The sequence below is a fragment of the Bombina bombina genome, chromosome 4 (genome assembly GCF_027579735.1).
Source record: "Bombina bombina isolate aBomBom1 chromosome 4, aBomBom1.pri, whole genome shotgun sequence".
NCBI classification, from domain to species: Eukaryota; Metazoa; Chordata; class Amphibia; order Anura; family Bombinatoridae; genus Bombina; species Bombina bombina.
Window position 1 is genome coordinate 17,894,051 of NC_069502.1, and position 27,160 is coordinate 17,921,210.

Consider the following 27,160-nt stretch of genomic DNA (forward strand, 5'->3'; position numbering starts at 1 on the left):
CATGTATATACACACACACACATATTTACACAAATAAATAGATACACATTTATATATACACACATACATATTTACACAAATAAATAGATACACATGTATATACACACACACACATACATATTTACACAAATAAATAGATACACATGTATATACACACACATACATATTTACACAAATAAATAGATACACATGTATATACACACACATACATATTTATACAAATAAATAGATACACATGTATATACACACACATACATATTTATACAAATAAATAGATACACATGTATATATACACACACACATACATATTTACACAAATAAATAGATACACATGTATATATACACACACACATACATATTTACACAAATAAATAGATACACATGTATATATACACACACACATACATATTTACACAAATAAATAGATACACATGTATATACACACACATACATATTTATAAAAATAAATAGATACACATGTATATGTACACACACACACATACATATTTACACAAATAAATAGATACACATGTATATACACACATACATATTTACACAAATAAATAGATTCACATGTATATACACACACATACATATTTACACAAATTAATAGATACACATGTATATACACACACATACATATTTACACAAATAAATAGATACACATGTATATACACACATACATATTTACACAAATAAATAGATACACATGTATATACACACACACACACATACATATTTACACAAATAAATAGATACACATGTATATACACACATACATATTTACACAAATAAATAGATACACATGTATATACACACACATACATATTTATACAAATAAATAGATACACATGTATATACACACACATACATATTTACACAAATAAATAGATACACATGTATATATACACACACATACATATTTATACAAATAAATAGATACACATGTATATATACACACATACATACATATTTACACAAATAAATAGATACACATGTATATACACACACACATACATATTTACACAAATAAATAGATACACATGTATATATACACACACACACACACATACATATTTACACAAATAAATAGATACACATGTATATACACACACATACATATTTACACAAATAAATAGATACACATGTATATACACACACATACATATTTACACAAATAAATAGATACACATGTATATACACACACACACACATATTTACACAAATAAATAGATACACATGTATATACACACACATACATATTTACACAAATAAATATATACACATGTATATACACACACATACATATTTACACAAATAAATAGATACACATGTATATACACACATACATATTTACACAAATAAATAGATACACATGTATATACACACACATACATATTTACACAAATAAATAGATACACATGTATATACACACACATACATATTTACACAAATAAATAGATACACATGTATATACACACACATACATATTTATACAAATAAATAGATACACATGTATATACACACACATACATATTTACACAAATAAATAGATACACATGTATATACACACACATACATATTTATACAAATAAATAGATACACATGTATATACACACACATACATATTTACACAAATAAATAGATACACATGTATATACACACACACATACATATTTACACAAATAAATAGATACACATGTATATACACACACACATACATATTTACACAAATAAATAGATACACATGTATATACACACACATACATATTTATACAAATAAATAGATACACATGTATATACACACACATACATATTTACACAAATAAATAGATACACATGTATATACACACACATACATATTTACACAAATAAATAGATACACATGTATATATACACACATACATATTTATACAAATAAATAGATACACATGTATATATACACACACACACACTGTAATAGTAGCAATTTGAACAAACCTTTAATTCTGTGTTGTAACTCAAAAACAGCAATTGCCTCAAAAATAGATTTGTAACATTAAAGAAGCTTGATGAATTAGTTGTAACTGCTTCTTATAATGTTTTAATATTTGCCCAATAAGTGTCAGTTTATTGACTTCATAAACTGTACAATACTATCAGGGCAATTGTAAACGCAAACAGCTCAAATTATGCAATAACGTAAATAATTGTATCCCTTGATTAGGCAGGTATAGTTCATCAAGTTGTGTGAGAATAACGAGTAATAATGTATTAAATAGATCTGACCTGAAATCCCAGGAGTTAGATACTTGTGTCCGTTTGCTATGAGCAGCAGCGTGGCACTCACAGGGAGAGCGATTGTTGGCTGCAGCTGATGACGTCACCGCTACTCGCTGTGCTGTGTCTGAAGCGGCTTGCAAATCCTGTTATCTTGTAACAGCTTCAGGTTGAGATGTCGAGTCTGTTGATTTCCTTGCAATAGGTGATTTATTCCAGTAGTGGATTGAGGTAGTAGTGCTGCTTTAGGTAGGAATAAAAGTAAGAAATATTATCAGTAACTTTTAGGAACTCTTTAAATAGAATTTAAGAGAGGCTGTTGGAGAGTGTGGAAAACTCTCAGAGACACGCTTGAACTGTGAATCCTTTCTCAATTAACCAGCAATGAGTGCTGGGGGAAGTGCTTGATATAGGGAGAACTTAAAGGGACAGATCATTAGTAAGCAGTAACCCTGACAGAGCCCCCCACAAAAGGAACCACAGCGAGGTTCAAGGCTTGGGACGATCAGGGTTACGTCTATGGAAGAGAGAGATCAGACGTGGAGCAGATATGTTCGAGGCAGGCTCCCAGGAATCATCTTCATGTCCAAATCCTTTCCAATGTACCAAATAGAAAAGATTCCCATGGCGGAGTCTAGAATCCAGAATGCTATGAACCTCATACTGCATATCAAGGGTAGCAGAAGGTATCGGGTCTGCTGATGTAACATTGGATATGGGTAGGTTACAAGGTTTGACAAGAGACACATGGAAAGTCGGATGTATCTTGAAAGTTGATGGCAGTTGGAGTGTGACTGTTGTTGGACCATTTACCCTGATGATAGGGTAAGGACCCAAAAAGAGTTTACCTAGTTTCCTACAAGGATAGGGTATCTTGAGGTTCTTAGTGGAGAGCCATACTTGTTGTCCTACGGAATATTGAGGACTAGGTCTGTGGCGGAGATCGTAGTACCTGCGTTGTGATGCTTGTGCCTGAAGAATATGTTCACGAATCGAAGAAAAGTTGGCAGAAATGTCGTTAACTAGATCATTCACCTGAGGACATGGGGTATCAATCTTCGGGAGTAGAGTGAAATTTGGATGTAAACCATAATTTACAAAAAATGGTGATGTGCCAGTTGTGGAACTCTTATTATTATTATAGGCGAATTCTGCTAGGGGCAAGTAGGAGGCCCATGAATCTTGTTGGTGAGAGCAGAAGCATCGTAGGTACTGCTCGAGCCACTGATTCACCCTCTCCGTCTGCCCATTCGTTTGAGGATGGTAGGCAGTGGTGAGTTTTTGTTCTATATGCAGAGCAGCACACAAATTCCTCCAGAACTTAGAAGTGAATTGGGTTCCTCGGTCATTAAGGATGGTTTTAGGAATTCCATGCAATCTTACAATGTTTTGAATGAACAAATCACTTGTGATCTTGGAAGCGGGTAGAGAGGCAATCGGTGTGAAATGTGCCATCTTTGAGAATAAATCGGTGACAACCATTATAGTGGTGTAATTGTTAGAGACAGGTAAGTCCACAATAAAGTCCAGGGATACCACCTCCCAGGATACTTGTGGTACAGGTAAAGGCTGTAAAAGACCCGCAGGAAGTTGTTTAGAAGGTTTGGAGGTTGCACATATAACGCATTTAGATAGATATTCTTTGAGATCGAGGTTAAGAGTAGGCCACCAAAAAGAACGCTTTAGTAAATCTGAAGTTTTATCCCTTCCCATGTGTCCAGCAAGGGGGGACTCATGAACTGTTTTCAAGATTGAAGATCTAAGATTTGGAGGTATGTATAGCTTCCCTTCCTTGCAGAGTAAGCTGTCAGAATTGAAGGTATAATCTGTATGAGGTACTGATGGGTCAATAGCAATAGCATCTTTTAACACTGTAGTTAGACTTGTTATAACACCAATGATAGAGTCCTTAGGGACAACAGTAGTAGGAATGCATGGTATTATAGGTTTAGGACCTTGTCTGGAGAGGGCGTCAGCCTTGCCATTTTTAGTACCAGGCCTGTAGGTAATGATGTAATGAAAACGAGAAAAGTAAAGACTCCAGCGTAATTGTCTGGAGGATAGGGTTCGATTGGTCTGAAGGTACTGCAGATTTTTGTGGTCAGTATATATGACGGTTGGTTGTGTTGCGCCCTCAAGCAAGTGCCTCCAGTGATCAAAGGAACACTTTATTGCAAGTAATTCCTTCTCGCCAACTGGATAATTTAACTCTGCTGGTTGCATCAATCTAGAGAAGAATGCGACCGGGTGTAATGGATCTTTGAACGATTTCCGTTGAGAGAGAATTGCCCCTATTGCGAACTCAGAAGCGTCAACTTCCAGGATGAATTGCTTTTCTAAATCCGGGTATTGGAGAATGGGTGCTGTAGTGAATTTATTTTTTAAAAGATCAAATACCTGTTGAGTATGGCTTGTCCACCTGAAAGGATGATTCAATTTGGTAAGCTCAGTAAGAGGTTTGCTAATAGCAGCAAATCCAGGAATGAATTTCCTATAATAGTTTGAAAAGCCTAGGAAACGTTGAGCATCTTTCTTACATTGAGGAGTTGGCCAGTTATGAATAGCCTGAACCTTGTCATCTTGCATCTTGATTCCATCAGGAGAGATGTTATAACCCAGGAAAGAGATATTATTTGATTCAAAAATACATTTTTCTAGTTTAGCGTATAGGTTATTTTTTCGTAACCTAGTGAGAACCTCTCTAACATGTATTCTATGTTGATCTAAATTTTGTGAGTAAACTAGAATATCGTCCAAATAGACAACAACATATACATCCAAAATATCTCTGAAAAGATCATTGATTAAGCATTGGAATGTTGCTGGGGCATTGCAAAGACCGAATGGCATCACTGTATATTCAAATAGCCCATATCTAGTCCGAAAAGCAGTGAGCCATTCGTCGCCAGCTCTCATTCGTATAAGATTATAGGCAACTCGAAGATCCAATTTCGTGAAAATTGAGGCCCCCAATTAAGTCAGGGATCAAAGGTAGGGGATACCTGTTTTTTTCTGGTACGCCTGTTCAATTCCCTGTAATCGATAATTGGTCTTAACGTGCCATCTTTATTGGTGACAAAAAATATGCCTGCACCTGCAGGAGAGGTACTAGGTCTTATAAAACCTTTTCTGAGGTTCTCATCGATATAATTTTTAAGGTGTTCTAATTCTGGTTTTGAAAGGGGGTAGATATGTCCATAGGGAATTGAAACTCCTGGGAGTAAATCAATGGGACAATCATAATCCCTATGAGGAGGCAAACATTCAGCGTCTTTTTTATTAAAAACATCTGAGAAGTCTGCATATTGTTTAGGTAAAATATTATCCTCAACTTGTAGCATAATTATATCTGATGATGTCTTACTATTTAGAGTGAGATGAGGGAAAGATAAACTGAGGTCATTCCAGTTTATAGTTGGTTTGTTTTTACAAAACCAATTTATACCAAGGATTACATTAAACATTGGAGAAGATATGACATCAAAAGTGAGTGTTTCTGTGATGTGTGTGCAAGATGTTACCTGTAATGGTGTAGTCTGGTGTGTGACAGGACCTGATTTTAAAAAAGAGCCATCAATGACCTTCATAGAGACCGGAGTTCTCTTACACACCAAAGGTATTTTATTCTGTTTCACAAAAGAAAAATCAACAAAATTTCTACATGAGCCGGTGTCCAGGATAGCTTCAGTTGTTATCCTGATTTGATCCCACTGTAAAATAATAGGGATAGTTAGATATGAGGGTTTAATGATTTTCATCAGCAGGGATTCAGAGATGTTAGGCAACCTACCCTTCTTATTCTTAGCGAGAACTGGGCAGTCCTTTACTTCATGTGTGGGGCAGGCACAATACATGCACAGACTATGCAACTTCCTCCTAGTCTTTTCCTGAGAGGAGAGGGGACCCTTCATAAAGCCTATGTCCATAGTTTGTGGCGATTCCTTAGTTTGATAAACGGGAGTGGAGAGAAAGCTTCTTGTACCACTAGCCTTTTCAGAGCGGCGTTCCCTAAGCCGTCTATCTATATTAATAGTGAGGGAAAAGAAATCTTCCAATGAATCTGGAATACCTGTGCGCGAGAGTTCATCTTTCATATCCTCAGACAACATTAAACGATATTGAGTTTTAAGTGAAACCTCATTCCATCCGGAATCGTGGGCGGAAATTTTAAATTGTGTAATGTATGTCTCCACAGGGTTCTTCCTTTGTTTTAAAGATCTAAGTATGTTTTCAGCGGTGACCTGTTTGAAAGGGTCATCATATAATGCTGACATTTGATCAAAGAACTCATCTAGGGATCCCAGTATTGCATCATCATTTTCAAAAAAAGAGTCAGCCCAAGCCCTAGGCTCCCCCCTCAAATATGATATCACAGTGAGCACTCTTGACCTTTCAGTGGGATAAGTGCGTGGCTTCAATTGAAAAAGCAACATGCAGGAGTTTTTAAACTCTCTAAATCTTGAACGGTCACCAGAGAATTTTTCTGGGGGGGGAGACCATGGGTTCAGGGATAGAATCTGCACTTGCAGGTTTGGGTGCCAGAGTCTCTCTTAAGCAGGCCTTCAAAGCCTGATTTTCCACTTGTAATTCATGGAAAGAACCTGATAGAGCTTCTAATCTGTCTGACAGGACTTGAACTTTATCACTTAAAAGATCTTGTTCCATAATTGCTGTTGAGAGTATATGTTTGGTATAGGATAATTCTGTGTACACAAACACTAAATCCTTGCTTCCTTATGGCTGGTTAATTCTGTAATAGTAGCAATTTGAACAAACCTTTAATTTTGTGTTGTAACTCAAAAACAGCAATTGCCTCAAAAATAGATTTGTAACATTAAAGAAGCTTGATGGATTAGTTGTTAATGCTTCTTATAATGTTTTAATATTTGCCCAATAAGTGTCAGTTTATTGACTTCATAAACTGTACAATACTATCAGGGCAATTGTAAATGCAAACAGCTCAAATTATGCAATAACGTAAATAATTGTATCCCTTGATTAGGCAGGTATAGTTCATCAAGTTGTGTGAGAATAACGAGTAATAATGTATTAAATAGATCTGACCTGAAATCCCAGGAGTTAGATACTTGTGTCCGTTTGCTATGAGCAGCAGCGTGGTACTCACAGGGAGAGCGGTTGTTGGCTGCAGCTGATGACGTCACCGCTACTCGCTGTGCTGTGTCTGAAGCGGCTTGCAAATCCTGTTACCTTGTAACAGCTTCAGGTTGAGATGTCGAGTCTGTTGATTTCCTTGCAATAGGTGATTTATTCCAGTAGTGGATTTAGGTAGTAGTGCTGCTTTAGGTAGGAATAAAAGTAAGAGATATTATCAGTAACTTTTAGGAACTCTTTAAATAGAATTTAAGAGAGGCTGTTGGAGAGTGTGGAAAACTCTCAGAGACACGCTTGAACTGTGAATCCTTTCTCAATTAACCAGCAATGAGTGCTGGGGGAAGTGCTTGATATAGGGAGAACTTAAAGGGACAGATCATTAGTAAGCAGTAACCCTGACACACACATACATATTTACACAAATAAATAGATACACATGTATATATACACACACACACACATACATATTTACACAAATAAATAGATACACATGTATATACACACACATACATATTTACACAAATAAATAGATACACATGTATATACACACACATACATATTTACACAAATAAATAGATACACATGTATATACACACACATACATATTTACACAAATAAATAGATACACGTATATATACACACATACATATTTATACAAATAAATAGATACACATTTATATATACACACACACACATACATATTTACACAAATAAATAGATACACATGTATATACACACACATACATATTTACACAAATAAATAGATACACATGTATACACACACACATACATATTTACACAAATAAATAGATACACATGTATATACACACACATACATATTTACACAAATAAATAGATACACGTATATATACACACATACATATTTATACAAATAAATAGATACACATTTATATATACACACACACACATACATATTTACACAAATAAATAGATACACATGTATATACACACATACATATTTACACAAATAAATAGATACACATGTATATACACACACATACATATTTACACAAATAAATAGATACACATGTATATACACACACACACATATTTACACAAATAAATAGATACACATGTATATACACACACACACACATACATATTTACACAAATAAATAGATACACATGTATATAAACACACATACATATTTACACAAATAAATAGATACACATGTATATACACACACATACATATTTACACAAATAAATAGATACACATGTATATACACACATACATATTTACACAAATAAATAGATACACATGTATATACACACACATACATATTTACACAAATAAATAGATACACATGTATATACACACATACATATTTACACAAATAAATAGATACACATGTATATACACACACATATTTACACAAATAAATAGATACACATGTATATACACACACATATTTACACAAATAAATAGATACACATGTATATACACACACATACATATTTACACAAATAAATAGATACACATGTATATATACACACACATACATATTTACACAAATAAATAGATACACATGTATATACACACACATACATATTTACACAAATAAATAGATACACATGTATATACACACACACATACATATTTACACAAATAAATAGATACACATGTATATACACACACACACACATACATATTTACACAAATTAATAGATACACATGTATATACACACACACACATACATATTTACACAAATAAATAGATACACATGTATATAAACACACATACATATTTACACAAATAAATAGATACACATGTATATACACACACATACATATTTACACAAATAAATAGATACACATGTATATACACACACATACATATTTACACAAATAAATACACATGTATATACACACACATACATATTTACACAAATAAATAGATACACATGTATATACACACACATACATATTTACACAAATAAATACACATGTATATACACACACATACATATTTACACAAATAAATAGATACACATGTATATAAACACACATACATATTTACACAAATAAATAGATACACATGTATATACACACACACACACATATTTACACAAATAAATAGATACACATGTATATAAACACACATACATATTTACACAAATAAATAGATACACATGTATATAAACACACATACATATTTACACAAATAAATAGATACACATGTATATATACACACACACACACACATACATATTTACACAAATAAATAGATACACATGTATATACACACACATACATATTTACACAAATAAATAGATACACATGTATATATACACACATACATATTTATACAAATAAATAGATACACATGTATATATACACACATACATACATATTTACACAAATAAATAGATACACATGTATACACACACACACATACATATTTACCCAAATAAATAGATACACATGTATATATACACACACATACATATTTACACAAATAAATAGATACACATGTATATATACACACACACACACACATACATATTTACACAAATAAATAGATACACATGTATATACACACACATACATATTTACACAAATAAATAGATACACATGTATATATACACACATACATATTTATACAAATAAATAGATACACATGTATATACACACACATACATACATATTTACACAAATAAATAGATACACATGTATATACACACACACATACATATTTACACAAATAAATAGATACACATGTATATATACACACATACATATTTATACAAATAAATAGATACACATGTATATACACACACATACATATTTACACAAATAAATAGATACACATGTATATACACACACACACACACACACACACACACACACACACATATTTACACAAATAAATAGATACACGTGTATATATACACACACACATACATATTTACACAAATAAATAGATACACATGTATATACACACACACACATATTTACACAAATAAATAGATACACATGTATATACACACACACACATACATATTTACACAAATAAATAGATACACATGTATATATACACACACACACACATACATATTTACACAAATAAATAGATACACATGTATATATACACACACATACATATTTACACAAATAAATAGATACACATGTATATACACACACACACACATATTTACACAAATAAATAGATACACATGTATATACACACACACACACATACATATTTACACAAATAAATAGATACACATGTATATACACACACACATACATATTTACACAAATAAATAGATACACATGTATATACACACACACACACACACATATTTACACAAATAAATAGATACACATGTATATACACACACATACATATTTACACAAATAAATAGATACACATGTATATACACACACATACATATTTACACAAATAAATAGATACACATGTATATACACACACATACATATTTACACAAATAAATAGATACACATGCATATATACACACACATACATATTAATACAAATAAATAGATACAAATGTATATACACACACATACATATTTACACAAATAAATAGATACACATGTATATACACACATACATATTTACAGAAATAAATAGATACACATGTATATATACACACATACATATTTATACAAATAAATAGATACACATGTATATACACACACATACATACATATTTACACAAATAAATAGATACACATGTATATATACACACATACATATTTATACAAATAAATAGATACACATGTATATACACACACATACATACATATTTACACAAATAAATAGATACACATGTATATATACACACACATACATATTTATACAAATAAATAGATACACATGTATATACACACACATACATATTTACCCAAATAAATAGATACACATGTATATATACACACACATACATATTTACAGAAATAAATAGATACACATGTATATACACACACACACACACACATATTTACATAAATAAATAGATACACATGTATATATACACACACACATACATATTTACACAAATAAATAGATACACATGTATATATACACACACACACACACATATTTACACAAATAAATAGATACACATGTATATATACACACACACACACACATACATATTTACACAAATAAATAGATACACATGTATATATACACACACATACATATTTACACAAATAAATAGATACACATGTATATACACACACATACATATTTACACAAATAAATAGATACACATGTATATACACACACACACATATTTACACAAATAAATAGATACACATGTATATATATACACACACACACACATATTTACACAAATAAATAGATACACATGTATACACACACATACACATTGGAACCCTTTTTTAGTCAAACACTTTGTCATATGCCACATATCCTTTCTAAAATATTTGTATTTATATTTAAAAGATATATTTTTATTATAAATTGTTTATAATAGTGTAATTTTTTTAATATGTTGTGTGCATCTTTTTTAACCATTACAGTTTATTTCAAGCCATGCTGAGTATTTTAGTGCAGTTTCAGCTTTTGCTTGTGCACAAGCTATAATGTTTATCATGTAATACCAGAGCAAGTTATGTGGTTGTGAAATCCATTGATAGTTTAAGCTTCACAAGAGCAACGTCCGCTGTGCTAACCCTTCTCTGGTAATGGCAGTGTGGTCAAGTGATATTGGTTATCACACACGCACTGTCATTAGCGTGCCACTTGTAATCTGACCCATTAGATCTGTATGTCACAATAGTAAACTCGAGACTCTCAGGGTTCCTTTACACTGCTTGATGCTCCAGTGCTGGCCGTATTCATGGCAACTCCAGACCCTATAATTGTCCCACAGTGATTATATGAAGCTCATTGTGTTTCATCTGTTACCTGTAGCTTACACCTCTCTCTTTATATTGTGTATTCATAGCAAACCATTTAACCTCATTATTTCTTCACCTTCAAAGACCTTATAGCAAAACTGCTAACTGAAAATCAATGTTTAACCCTTTAGGTGGCAGACAATCTAACTAATAAATTCAATTTGATTCTTTTGGTAGTAGATTTTTTTAAATGTGTCACCTTCCTAACGTCTGAGTCTACACCATCAAGTACTTTAATATCTGATTATCTTATCAAGCTTATCTTGTACATAGTAAGTGCATTTTAGTGGGTTTTTACTCTTTGCATATAAAAGTGTCTTTGAGTTGTGGAAGTGCTGTTTTTTGTTGTATTTTAGCGCATTACTTTGGGACCAAGAGGGTTAAATAGTTTGCTCTGCAACAGGAGACTTCCACAACAAACCTTCAGCAGTGGATTACAACCCTGAGTTAATTAAGACTAACTGATCACACATACACACTATAGATTTGTATTAAGACTAACTGATCACACATACACACTATAGAATTGTATTAAGACTAACTGATCACACATACACACTATAGAATTGTATTAAGACTGACTGATCACACATACACACTATATATTTGTATTAAGACTAACTGATCACACATACACACTATAGAATTGTATTAAGACTAACTGATCACACATACACACTATAGATTTGTATTAAGACTAACTGATCACACATACACACTATAGATTGGTATTAAGACTAACTGATTACACATACACACTATAGAATTGTATTAAGACTAACTGATCACACATACACACTATAGATTTGTATTAAGTCTAACTGATCACACATACACACTATAGATTTGTATTAAGTCTAACTGATCACACATACACACTATAGAATTGTATTAAGACTGACTGATCACACATACACACTATAGATTTGTATTAAGACTAACTGATCACACATACACACTATAGATTTGTATTAAGACTAACTGATCACACATACACACTATAGATTTGTATTAAGACTGAATGATCACACATACACACTATAGATTTGTATTAAGACTATAGATTTGTATTAAGACTAACTGATCACACATACACACTATAGATTTGTATTAAGACTAACTGATCACACATACACACTATAGTTTTGTATTAAGACTGACTGATCACACATACACACTATAGATTTGTATTAAGACTCACTGATCACACATACACACTATAGTTTTGTATTAAGACTGACTGATCACACATACACACTATAGATTTGTATTAAGACTAACTGATCACATATACACACTATAGATCTGTATTAAGACTAACTGATCACACATACACACTATAGAATTGTATTAAGACTGACTGATCACACATACACACTATAGTTTTGTATTAAGACTGACTGATCACACATACACACTATAGATTTGTATTAAGACTAACTGATCACACATACACACTATAGATTTGTATTAAGACTAACTGATCACACATACACACTATACATTTGTATTAAGACTGACTGATCACACATAAACACTATAGATTTGTATTAAGACTAACTGATCACATATACACACTATAGATTTGTATTAAGACTAACTGATCACACATACACACTATAGATTTGTATTAAGACTGACTGATCACACGTACACACTATCGATTTGTATTAAGACTAACTGATCACACATACACACTATAGATTTGTATTAAGACTAACTGATTACACATACACACTATAGAATTGTATTAAGACTAACTGATCACACATACACACTATACATTTGTATTAAGACTGACTGATCACACATAAACACTATAGATTTGTATTAAGACTAACTGATCACACATACACACTATAGATTTGTATTAAGACTAACTGATCACACATACACACTATACATTTGTATTAAGACTAACTGATCACACATACGCACTATAGATTTGTATTAAGACTGACTGATCACACGTACACACTATAGATTTGTATTAAGACTAACTGATTACACATACACACTATAGAATTGTATTAAGACTAACTGATCACACATACACACTATAGATTTGTATTAAGACTAACTGATCACACATACACACTATAGATTTGTATTAAGACTGACTGATCACACATACACACTATAGTTTTGTATTAAGACTGACTGATCACACATACACACTATAGATTTGTATTAAGACTAACTGATCACACATACACACTATAGATTTGTATTAAGACTGACTGATCACACGTACACACTATAGATTTGTATTAAGACTAACTGATCACATATACACACTATAGATCTGTATTAAGACTAACTGATCACACATACACACTATAGATTTGTATTAAGACTAACTGATCACACATACACACTATAGATTTGTATTAAGACTAACTGATCACACATACACACTATAGATTTGTATTAAGACTAACTGATCACACATACACACTATAGAATTGTATTAAGACTAACTGATCACACATACACACTATAGATTTGTATTAAGACTGACTGATCACACATACACACTATAGATTTGTATTAAGACTAACTGATCACACATACACACTATACATTTGTATTAAGACTAACTGATCACACATACGCACTATAGATTTGTATTAAGACTGACTGATCACACATACACACTATAGATTTGTATTAAGACTGACTGATCACACATACACACTATAGATTTGTATTAAGACTAACTGATTACACATACACACTATAGATTTGTATTAAGACTAACTGATTACACATACACACTATAGATTTGTATTAAGACTGACTGATCACACGTACACACTATAGATTTGTATTAAGACTAACTGATCACACATACACACTATAGATTTGTATTAAGACTAACTGATCACACATACACACTATAAATTTGTATTAAGACTGACTGATCTCACATACACACTATAGATTTGTATTAAGACTAACTGATCACACATACACACTATAGATTTGTATTAAGACTAACTGATCACACATACACACTATAGATTTGTATTAAGACTAACTGATCACACATACACACTATAGATTTGTATTAAGACTAACTGATCACACATACACACTATAGATTTGTATTAAGACTGACTGATCACACATACACACTATAGATTTGTATTAAGACTAACTGATCACACATACACACTATAGATTTGTATTAAGACTATAGATTTGTATTAAGACTAACTGATCACACATACACACTATAGATTTGTATTAAGACTAACTGATCACACATACACACTATAAATTTGTATTAAGACTGACTGATCTCACATACACACTATAGATTTGTATTAAGACTAACTGATCACACATACACACTATAGATTTGTATTAAGACTAACTGATCACACATACACACTATAGATTTGTATTAAGACTGACTGATCACACATACACACTATAGATTTGTATTAAGACTAACTGATCACACATACACACTATAGATTTGTATTAAGACTAACTGATCACACATACACACTATAGATTTGTATTAAGACTAACTGATCACACATACACACTATAGATTTGTATTAAGACTAACTGATCACACATACACACTATAGATTTGTATTAAGACTAACTGATCACACATACACACTATAGATTTGTATTAAGACTAACTGATCACACATACACACTATAGATTTGTATTAAGACTAACTGTTCACACATACACACTATAGATTTGTATTAAGACTGATCACACGTACACACTATAGATTTGTATTAAGACTAACTGATCACACATACACACTATAGAATTGTATTAAGACTAACTGATCACACATACACACTATAGAATTGTATTAAGACTAACTGATCACACATACACACTATAGATTTGTATTAAGACTAACTGATCACACATACACACTATAGATTTGTATTAAGACTGACTGATCACACATACACACTATAGATTTGTATTAAGACTTACTGATCACACATACACACTATAGATATGTATTAAGACTAACTGATCACACATACACACTATAGAATTGTATTAAGACTAACTGATCACACATACACACTATAGATTTGTATTAAGACTAACTGATCACACATACACACTATAGATTTGTATTAAGACTAACTGATCACACATACACACTATAGATTTGTATTAAGACTGACTGATCACACGTACACACCATAGATTTGTATTAAGACTAACTGATCACACATACACACTATAGATTTGTATTAAGACTAACTGATCACACATACACACTATAGATTTGTATTAAGACTAACTGTTCACACATATACACTATAGATTTGTATTAAGACTAACTGATCACACATACACACTATAGATTTGTATTAAGACTAACTGATCACACATACACACTATAGATTTGTATTAAGACTAACTGTTCACACATATACACTATAGATTTGTATTAAGACTAACTGATCACACATACACACTATAGATTTGTATTAAGACTGACTGATCACACGTACACACCATAGATTTGTATTAAGACTAACTGATCACACATACACACTATAGATTTGTATTAAGACTAACTGATCTCACATACACACTATAGATTTGTATTAAGACTGTATCAGTAGTAAAAAATAATAGCAATTAATAATTTATTACACTGCTAGAGAGTTATTGGTATATGAACAGTATTTCTTTTTATTTCACTTTATGTTTGTCATTTATTTTGAAGTAAATACCATAACATGCTAACAAATCTTATTAAGTACAGTATATATTCTATCTGTGGTTCATATACAAATGATTAGTAGTGTTGTTCATAACCAGTGGGTACTTCTTGTACACACTTTATAGTTTGTGCTACATATTGTATTGGCATTTACTTCCAGAGGGGTGTATTTGTTTTACTTATCAAACACATTAACGCTCTAATTTACCATAATCTTTAAAAACTATTTTCTAGAATAAAGTCTCATTAATATTTGCAATCAGAATATAATATACCCCTAAATCTGTCAGCACTTTCTGCACACTTACCTGCTGTACAGCAGATCCTGGGCTTGTTCTTTAGTTTAATTTCTCTCTCTGTTGTCCCTTACTGATGTCCAGCTCTTGTGACCTTTATTCTCTTCCACCTGCTGTCACTTAATTACTTTAGTTATATATTAGTTTGTTTTCTGGTTATTTTCTCTCTCCGTTGTCACTTAGTAATGTCCTGCTCTTGTCTCTTTTATTCTTTTCCACCTATTGTCACTTAGAGAAATGACAGACAGTGGTACAGATACAGGTTACAGACTTTAGTTATATATTAGTTTGTTGTCTTCCTGTTGTCACTTAGACAAATGACAGAGAGTGGTGCAGCTACTGGTTACTGGCTTTAGTTATATATTAGTTTGTTCTCCTCCTGTTGTCACTTAGAGAAATGACAGACAGTGGTGCAGATACAGGTTACTGGCTTTAGTTATATATTAGTTTGTTGTCTTCCTGTTGTCACTTAGACAAATGACAGAGAGTGGTGCAGCTACTGGTTACTGGCTTTAGTTATATATTAGTTTGTTCTGCTCCTGTTGTCACTTAGAGAAATGACAGACAGTGGTACAGATACAGGTTACAGACTTTAGTTATATATTAGTTTGTTGTCTTCCTGTTGTCACTTAGACAAATGACAGACAGTGGTGCAGCTACAGGTTACAGGCTTTAGTTATATATTAGTTTGTTCTCTTCCTGTTGTCACTTAGAGAAATGACAGACAGTGGTGCAGATACAGGTTACTGGCTTTAGTTATATATTAGTTTGTTCTGCTCCTGTTGTCACTTAGAGAAATGACAGACAGTGGTGCAGCTACAGGTTACAGGCTTTAGTTATATATTAGTTTGTTCTCTTCCTGTTGTCACTTAGAGAAATGACAGACAGTGGTGCAGATACAGGTTACAGGCTTTAGTTATATATTAGTTTGTTCTCCTCCTGTTGTCACTTAGAGAAATGACAGACAGTGGTACAGATACAGGTTACAGACTTTAGTTATATATTAGTTTGTTGTCTTCCTGTTGTCACTTAGACAAATGACAGAGAGTGGTGCAGCTACTGGTTACTGGCTTTAGTTATATATTAGTTTGTTCTGCTCCTGTTGTCACTTAGAGAAATGACAGACAGTGGTGCAGATACAGGTTACTGGCTTTAGTTATATATTAGTTTGTTCTGCTCCTGTTGTCACTTAGAGAAATGACAGACACTGGTGCAGGTACAGGTTACTGGCTTTAGTTATATATTAGTTTGTTCTCTTCCTGTTGTCACTTAGAGAAATGACAGACAGTGGTGCAGATACAGGTTACAGGCTTTAGTTATATATTAGTTTGTTGTCCTCCTGTTGTCACTTAGAGAAATGACAGACAGTGGTGCAGATACAGGTTACAGGCTTTAGTTATATATTAGTTTGTTCTGCTCCTGTTGTCACTTAGAGAAATGACAGACAGTGGTGCAGATACAGGTTACTGGCTTTACTTATATATTAGTTTGTTCTGCTCCTGTTGTCACTTAGAGAAATGACAGACAGTGGTGCAGATACAGGTTACAGGCTTTAGTTATATATTAGTTTGTTTTCCTCCTGTTGTAACTTAGAGAAATGACAGACAGTGGTGCAGATACAGGTTACAGGCTTTAGTTATATATTAGTTTGTTGTCCTCCTGTTGTAACTTAGAGAAATGACAGACAGTGGTGCAGATACAGGTTACAGACTTTAGTTATATATTAGTTTGTTCTCCTCCTGTTGTCAGTAGAGAAATGACAGACAGTGGTGCAGATACAGGTTACTGGCTTTAGTTATATATTAGTTTGTTCTCCTCCTGTTGTCACTTAGAGAAATGACAGACACTGGTGCAGCTACAGGTTACTGGCTTTAGTTATATATTAGTTTGTTTTCCTCCTGTTGTCACTTAGAGAAATGACAGACAGTGGTGCAGATACAGGTTACTGGCTTTAGTTATATATTAGTTTGTTCTCCTCCTGTTGTCACTTAGAGAAATGACAGACAGTGGTGCAGATACAGGTTACTCGCTTTAGTTATATATTAGTTTGTTGTCTTCCTGTTGTCACTTAGACAAATGACAGACAGTGGTGCAGCTACTGGTTACTGGCTTTAGTTATATATTATTTTGTTCTCCTCCTGTTGTCACTTAGAGAAATGACAGACAGTGGTGCAGATACAGGTTACTGGCTTTAGTTATATATTAGTTTGTTGTCTTCCTGTTGTCACTTAGAGAAATGACAGACAGTGGTGCAGATACAGGTTACTGGCTTTAGTTATATATTAGTTTGTTGTCTTCCTGTTGTCACTTAGAGAAATGACAGACAGTGGTGCAGATACAGGTTACAGGCTTTAGTTATATATTAGTTTGTTCTCCTCCTGTTGTCACTTAGAGAAATGACAGACAGTGGTGCAGCTACTGGTTACAGGCTTTAGTTATATATTAGTTTGTTCTCCTCCTGTTGTCACTTAGAGAAATGACAGACAGTGGTGCAGATACAGGTTACTAGCTTTAGTTATATATTAGTTTGTTCTCCTCCTGTTGTCACTTAGAGAAATGACAGACAGTGGTGCAGATACAGGTTACAGACTTTAGTTATATATTAGTTTGTTCTCCTCCTGTTGTCACTTAGAGAAATGACAGACAGTGGTGCAGATACAGGTTACAGGCTTTAGTTATATATTAGTTTGTTCTCCTCCTGTTGTCACTTAGAGAAATGACAGACAGTGGTGCAGCTACAGGTTACTGGCTTTAGTTATATATTAGTTTGTTAGGGACATTCCCAGAGGAATTGTGTCACTTAAAGGTATGAGAAAGGTCAGTTGTGATATTATGGGAGAAGCTTTAATTGCTGGGTTGTTAGTGAACAGAGATCAGCTGCTGAGGAAACTGATCATTAGCTTTAGTCTTTAATACAAACACATGTTTAGAGATATATTTGTCTAGTGATGAAACTTTTATGAAAATGTGTTTCTTTCAAAGAAAAAACAAAATACCTCCAAAAATAAAAATGCCTGACACATTATATTTCTTAAAATAATATATTTATATATATATATATATATATATATATATATATATATATATATATATATATATATATATATATATATATATATATATATGAAACAAAGAAACCATGGGGTATGTAAAGCGCTGGTAAATGTCATAGGAGTGACACAATAAAATGATAAGTTAATCAAAAGTTAAGCGAGACAGAGTGAGTAGACAAAGAACAAACTGATAAAAAACACAAAAACAAACCCAAAAATTTACGTGATTGAATGAGAGGGTGAGTGACCAAAATGTCAGTCTAATAAACTCCTAATAAAACAAACGGAGATGGATGGGTAATTGGTAGGTACTATTTAGTATCACACAGCTAGAGTCTCTGTAGTAGTGTCAGTCTAATAAACTCCTAATAAAACAAACGGAGATGGATGGGTAATTGGTAGGTACTATTTAGTATCACACAGCTAGAGTCTCTGTAGTAGTGTCAGTCTAATAAACTCCTAATAAAACAAACGGAGATGGATGGGTAATTGGTAGGTACTATTTAGTATCACACAGCTAGAGTCTCTGTAGCAGTGTCAGTCTAATAAACTCCTAATAAAACAAACGGAGATGGATGGGTAATTGGTAGGTACTATTTAGTATCACACAGCTAGAGTCTCTGTAGTAGTGTCAGTCTAATAAACTCCTAATAAAACAAACAGAGATGGATGGGTAATTGGTAGGTACTATTTAGTATCACACAGCTAGAGTCTCTGTAGTAGTGTCAGTCTAATAAACTCCTAATAAAACAAACAGAGATGGATGGGTAATTGGTAGGTACTATTTAGTATCACACAGCTAGAGTCTCTGTAGTAGTGTCAGTCTAATAAACTCCTAATAAAACAAACGGAGATGGATGGGTAATTGGTAGGTACTATTTAGTATCACACAGCTAGAGTCTCTGTAGCAGTGTCAGTCTAATAAACTCCTAATAAAACAAACGGAGATGGATGGGTAATTGGTAGGTACTATTTAGTATCACACAGCTAGAGTCTCTGTAGTAGTGTCAGTCTAATAAACTCCTAATAAAACAAACAGAGATGGATGGGTAATTGGTAGGTACTATTTAGTATCACACAGCTAGAGTCTCTGTAGTAGTGTCAGTCTAATAAACTCCTAATAAAACAAACAGAGATGGATGGGTAATTGGTAGGTACTATTTAGTATCACACAGCTAGAGTCTCTGTAGTAGTGTCAGTCTAATAAACTCCTAATAAAACAAACAGAGATGGATGGGTAATTGGTAGGTACTATTTAGTATCACACAGCTAGAGTCTCTGTAGTAGTGTCAGTTCAATAAGCTATTAGTAAGTTGGAATATAAATCCAAAAACGCTAGTGTCTGAAAGTAACACTGAAACATACAGCTAGTCAATCAGGGGATCTCTTCTGTTGAGACTACTTACAAGCTGTACAACCAGTCATATGAGGTAATGAGACGCTGTTGTATTTAGTTTTAGGCTGTGTGTGCTGATGGGCGGGTGACCGAACACACCCCCTCTTGATTGATCTTCCTGTTCTCCAATCACACTACTTTGTTGGCATTCACTTTCTCCGTGAACGAATCTCAGGCAAGCTCTCCTCCCTCAGGCTCCAGATTGTACTAACACATGTGAGTTCATGCAGATAACAGGCTCCTTCTTCCTGAGCACAGATATTGGAGCCTGTTATCAGCATGAACTCACATGAACTCACATGAACTCACATGTGTTAGTACAATCTGGAGCTTGAGGCAGTAGCATAGGTCAAGTGAAAGGTTCTTGAGTTTCCCTATAAGGGGGATTCTTGCTTTGTTCTTTTTGTATGTGTTGTTTTTCTCTGATTATTGTAATTTTAATTTGAAACGTATAACGAGCAAGAATGTCATATAAGCCATAGGTTAAACCTAATATATATGACCTAAAGAAAGTTATTATTTTTGGTTAGAATATATTGTTATAGATGCAATTATGAGTTATTATGATTGATTCTCTCACTGGAAATGTATCGCAATATGCTACAAGAATCATGTCTAAATTCTTTATGCAACTGAAAATCATTAATATATAAAAGGAAATAAAAAAACAGCGTCTCGTTACCTCATATGATTGGGGGTACAGCTTGTAAGTAGTCTCAACAGAAGGGATCGCCTGATTGACTAGCTGTATGTTTCAGTGTTACTTTCAGACACTTGCGTTTTTGGATTTATATTCCAACTTACTAATAGCTTATTGAACTGACACTACTACAGAGACTCTAGCTGTGTGATACTAAATAGTACCTACCAATTACCCATCCATCTCCGTTTGTTTTATTAGGAGTTTATTAGACTGACACTACTACAGAGACTCTAGCTGTGTGATACTAAATAGTACCTACCAATTACCCATCCATCTCCGTTTGTTTTATTAGGAGTTTATTAGACTGACACTACTACAGAGACTCTAGCTGTGTGATACTAAATAGTACCTACCAATTACCCATCCATCTCCGTTTGTTTTATTAGGAGTTTATTAGACTGACACTACTACAGAGACTCTAGCTGTGTGATACTAAATAGTACCTACCAATTACCCATCCATCTCCGTTTGTTTTATTAGGAGTTTATTAGACTGACACTACTACAGAGACTCTAGCTGTGTGATACTAAATAGTACCTACCAATTACCCATCCATCTCCGTTTGTTTTATTAGGAGTTTATTAGACTGACACTACTACAGAGACTCTAGCTGTGTGATACTAAATAGTACCTACCAATTACCCATCCATCTCCGTTTGTTTTATTAGGAGTTTATTAGACTGACACTACTACAGAGACTCTAGCTGTGTGATACTAAATAGTACCTACCAATTACCCATCCATCTCCGTTTGTTTTATTAGGAGTTTATTAGACTGACACTACTACAGAGACTCTAGCTGTGTGATACTAAATAGTACCTACCAATTACCCATCCATCTCCGTTTGTTTTATTAGGAGTTTATTAGACTGACACTACTACAGAGACTCTAGCTGTGTGATACTAAATAGTACCTACCAATTACCCATCCATCTCCGTTTGTTTTATTAGGAGTTTATTAGACTGACACTACTACAGAGACTCTAGCTGTGTGATACTAAATAGTACCTACCAATTACCCATCCATCTCCGTTTGTTTTATTAGGAGTTTATTGGACTGACATTTTGGTCACTCACCCTCTCATTCAATCACGGTCATTTTTGGGTTTGTTTTTGTGTTTTTTTATCAGTTTGTTCTATGTCTTCTCACTCTGTCTCGCTTAACTTTTGATTAACTTATCATTTTATTGTGTCGCTCCTATGACATTTACCAGCGCTTTACATACCCCATGGTTTCTTTGTTTCATAGTTTCCTTTGTTAGAGACTGATTGGAAAAGTCATTCTCGCCTTTGGGTGTTTGTGTTTTTAGCTGCAGGGATCTCTCATAGGAGCTTCATTATTTGTGGTTTTTCCTCTTGTGTTTTAGCGTGTGGATTTCAGAAGTGACTCATCTTTTTATACTTCAGTTATTTAGGTTCAAGTCAATTTAAACTTAATTTTATACTTAGGTTACTTTAGTATATTATATTGTATATACATTGAATTGATTCACACGCATTCAGCATTATTATCACCCTTTCTAGTATGATCAAATAGAGATTTATATACTATCTCTGTCATTTTTTATATATTCATTATTTTATTCAAATTTATATACCTGTTTTTGTGCCCTTCTATACAGAAGCTGACCCCGTTGCTAGTCATAGGGGTCTTCTTCTCTGCTTGTATATATATATATATATATATATATATATACACAATGGAGGAAGGCACTCACTGGTCTTTTCATCAAAAAAACTTTATTTAGCGTGACGTTTCGGGGACACATTCCCCTTCCTCAGACAAAAGACAAACTGAAAGTGACTGAACATATAAAGCCTAACAAACCCCTCCCAGTGAAAATTGCGCCAAAACGGTTACCATAGTGATCCTCAATAACATTCTAATCATGTGATCTGCGTCAATCATGCAAAAGGTAACAACTACTGTTGTTACAGAAAGTGTAAATTACCCACATTCAAACATATTCTAAAATCAATTAAGCAAAACATTAAAGAACACATGTGGATAAGCATATTAGTGAAACCATATACAGTAAACACATAAAAAAAAGTCAGAAATAGTGATAATGTATCATACTATTGTGTTAGAGATATAAGGAGACTAGAGCACAAATACTCACAAAGATCACAAAGAAAAAAGTGTCTATAAGTGGTTGACAAGTGGTGACGGAGAATATAGAGGCTATCGCCCAAGGAGACAGAGGAGATTCAGACAATATACTAGAAGAAATCTCCAGACTGTGGATACTAGCTCTGGAACGGATTCCGATACCCCACAGCCTCCACAGGGGCACATACCACCATACAGAGAGAGCACAAGGCCATATAGAGGCAACCGACAACAGAAGCCTTTTTTAGGGATGACCACTCGATCTGCTATCAGGGGAAGAGGAGGCCACATCCAAGAAGAGGTGGTCAGAGGCAGACCAACATTCCCCCACCAACATCCACTGAGACACTAACTAACAACAATTTAATTATTAACATCAGGGATCGGGTCCTGACTGAATCAGAAATTCAATTACTGAATAAAGGACTTAACTTTGTACCCACTAAAACTAGTGACCCGTTTGAAGTGTGGATTGACCAACAAAAATTCCAGCGGTCATTATGACTTAAAGAATACTTCAACAATAGCCTGGACATTCCTTTCCGCAAAGCCAGCAAATTTGATCCGACCAGTTATAATCCCAGTATAAAGATATACTCCAGGTTGGTTAACACAGATATTGCTGAGATACCAAAATCAAGATTTCGGAACAACTTGACTAAAGAAGAATTTGTCTCAATTAAGACATTGGCCACAGACCCCAAAATTATCATCCTCCCAGCGGACAAAGGGGGTGCGACGGTGATTATGAATTACTCATATTACCAATCGGAGATTAAAGGGCAACTGAGTGACACCAAGACGTACAAACAACTACAAAGAAACCCAACCAAGGAGTTTCAGAAAGAAATTTAAACCTTGGTTAAAGAAGGAGTTATGCAGGGTTACATCGATGAAGAAATTGGAGGATTTCTGATCACTGAATCCCCTATCTGTCCCATACTATACACCCTGCCGAAAGTGCATCAGAATCTATCACATCAGCCAGGGAGACCAATTGTCTCGGCTCGGGGTTCTATTACATCACCACTATCCCAATTGGTTGATTTCTTTTTACAACCATTTGTCAAAAATATGAAATCGTATGTCAGGAACTCCATGGATCTTATTGACAAATTAAAAGGCTTTAGGATGGAAGAGGAGTGGATCCTGGTAACAGCAGATGTTAACAGCCTCTATACGGTTATACCTCAACAAGAAGGCATTAAAATGGTAGCAAGAACCTTGAGCAGATACCCTTATGTGGGACCACCAGCACACTTCCTATTACAGATTCTGGAGCTAAGCCTTAGGCTGAACTATTTCAAATTTGAAAATTCATATTATTGCCAAATAAAGAGAACCGCCATGGGTTCGAATGTTGCCCCTTCATTCGCTAATCTTTATATGGAAAACTATGAAGAAGAGATCATGAAGGTGTTCCAGAAGGAAGAAGTCATCATATACCAGCGTTATATAGATGACCTGTTCATCGTTTGGGGGGGTACGAAGGAATCCTTACAAGAGTGGTTCAACCATTTAAATGGGTTGAACCATCCCATTCAGTTCAAAATGAGCTGCAGTGAAGTTAAGGTGGAGTTTCTGGACCTCTGTATTTTTCGAGATGGCATGACTGTAGGAACGACATTATATCAGAAGCCTACAGATAGGAATTCAGTATTACATGCACATAGCTGCCATCCTACATCCCTATTAAAGGCTATACCACGGGGCCAGATGACAAGAGTCAACAGAAATAACAGCAATACGGAGGTCATGAAAATACAGCTACAAGAGATGGCAAAGATATTTTTGGCAAGGGGTTATAAATGGGATTATCTCCTGGCATGCATGAAGGAACAGGATGATCCTAATAAGGGACCCACAAGGGATGATACTCAAAGGATGACATTTGTAACCAGGTACTGCCCGGATACAAAGAACATAGGACAATGTCTAAGGACCCACTGGCACATTATCAAGGATGATACAGGTCTTCCATTTGGTGAATGGGGGAGTCCTAGAGTGGGGTTCAAGAGAAACTGGAATTTGAGGGACCAACTGGTGATAACGGACCCCAAACATTGTTATGATAGAAAAACCTGGCTATCCTTGAATAAGAAGGGATGCTATCGCTGCAGTGGCTGCACTACCTGCCATGCGATGATTCTTGGGGCCACATTTCGTCATCCTGACACTAATTTAATATTTAAGATTCAACATTATCTGACCTGTACCACAACCTATGTGGTCTACGTAATCAACTGCCCATGTGGTTTATTCTACGTGGGGAAAACATTGGATGATATTCGCACCTGCATGGCTAACAACCGGTCGGCCATTAGAACAGCCATTAAAAATCATGGAAGTGAACAACCAGTGGCACACCATTTCGCTACCAGTGGACACAGCGTACAGGATTTAAGGTTTAAGATCATAGACCATGTCCCCATCCCCTCCAGGGGTGGGGACCGGGACAATAAATTACTACAAGTTGAATCCAAGTGGATCTTCCGTCTCAATACCATACGCCCGAAGGGACTGAATGTGAACTTGGACTGGCAGTGTTTCCTTTAAATTTAAGAATTGGAGAACTTTATGAAATTCA

At 34.0% G+C, this 27,160-nt stretch overlaps 1 long non-coding RNA gene across 1 annotated transcript in view; it reads right to left on the reverse strand.

Moving 5' to 3' along the window:
- Nucleotides 1-17,372, reverse strand: part of LOC128655845 (uncharacterized) — a 66,065-nt gene extending 48,693 nt beyond the window's left edge. Inside the window, exon 1 of the long non-coding RNA XR_008401926.1 lies at nucleotides 17,322-17,372. This is a non-coding gene — a long non-coding RNA (uncharacterized LOC128655845). The remainder of the gene's footprint in view (nucleotides 1-17,321) is intronic.
- Between the last annotated feature and the right edge of the window lie 9,788 nt (nucleotides 17,373-27,160).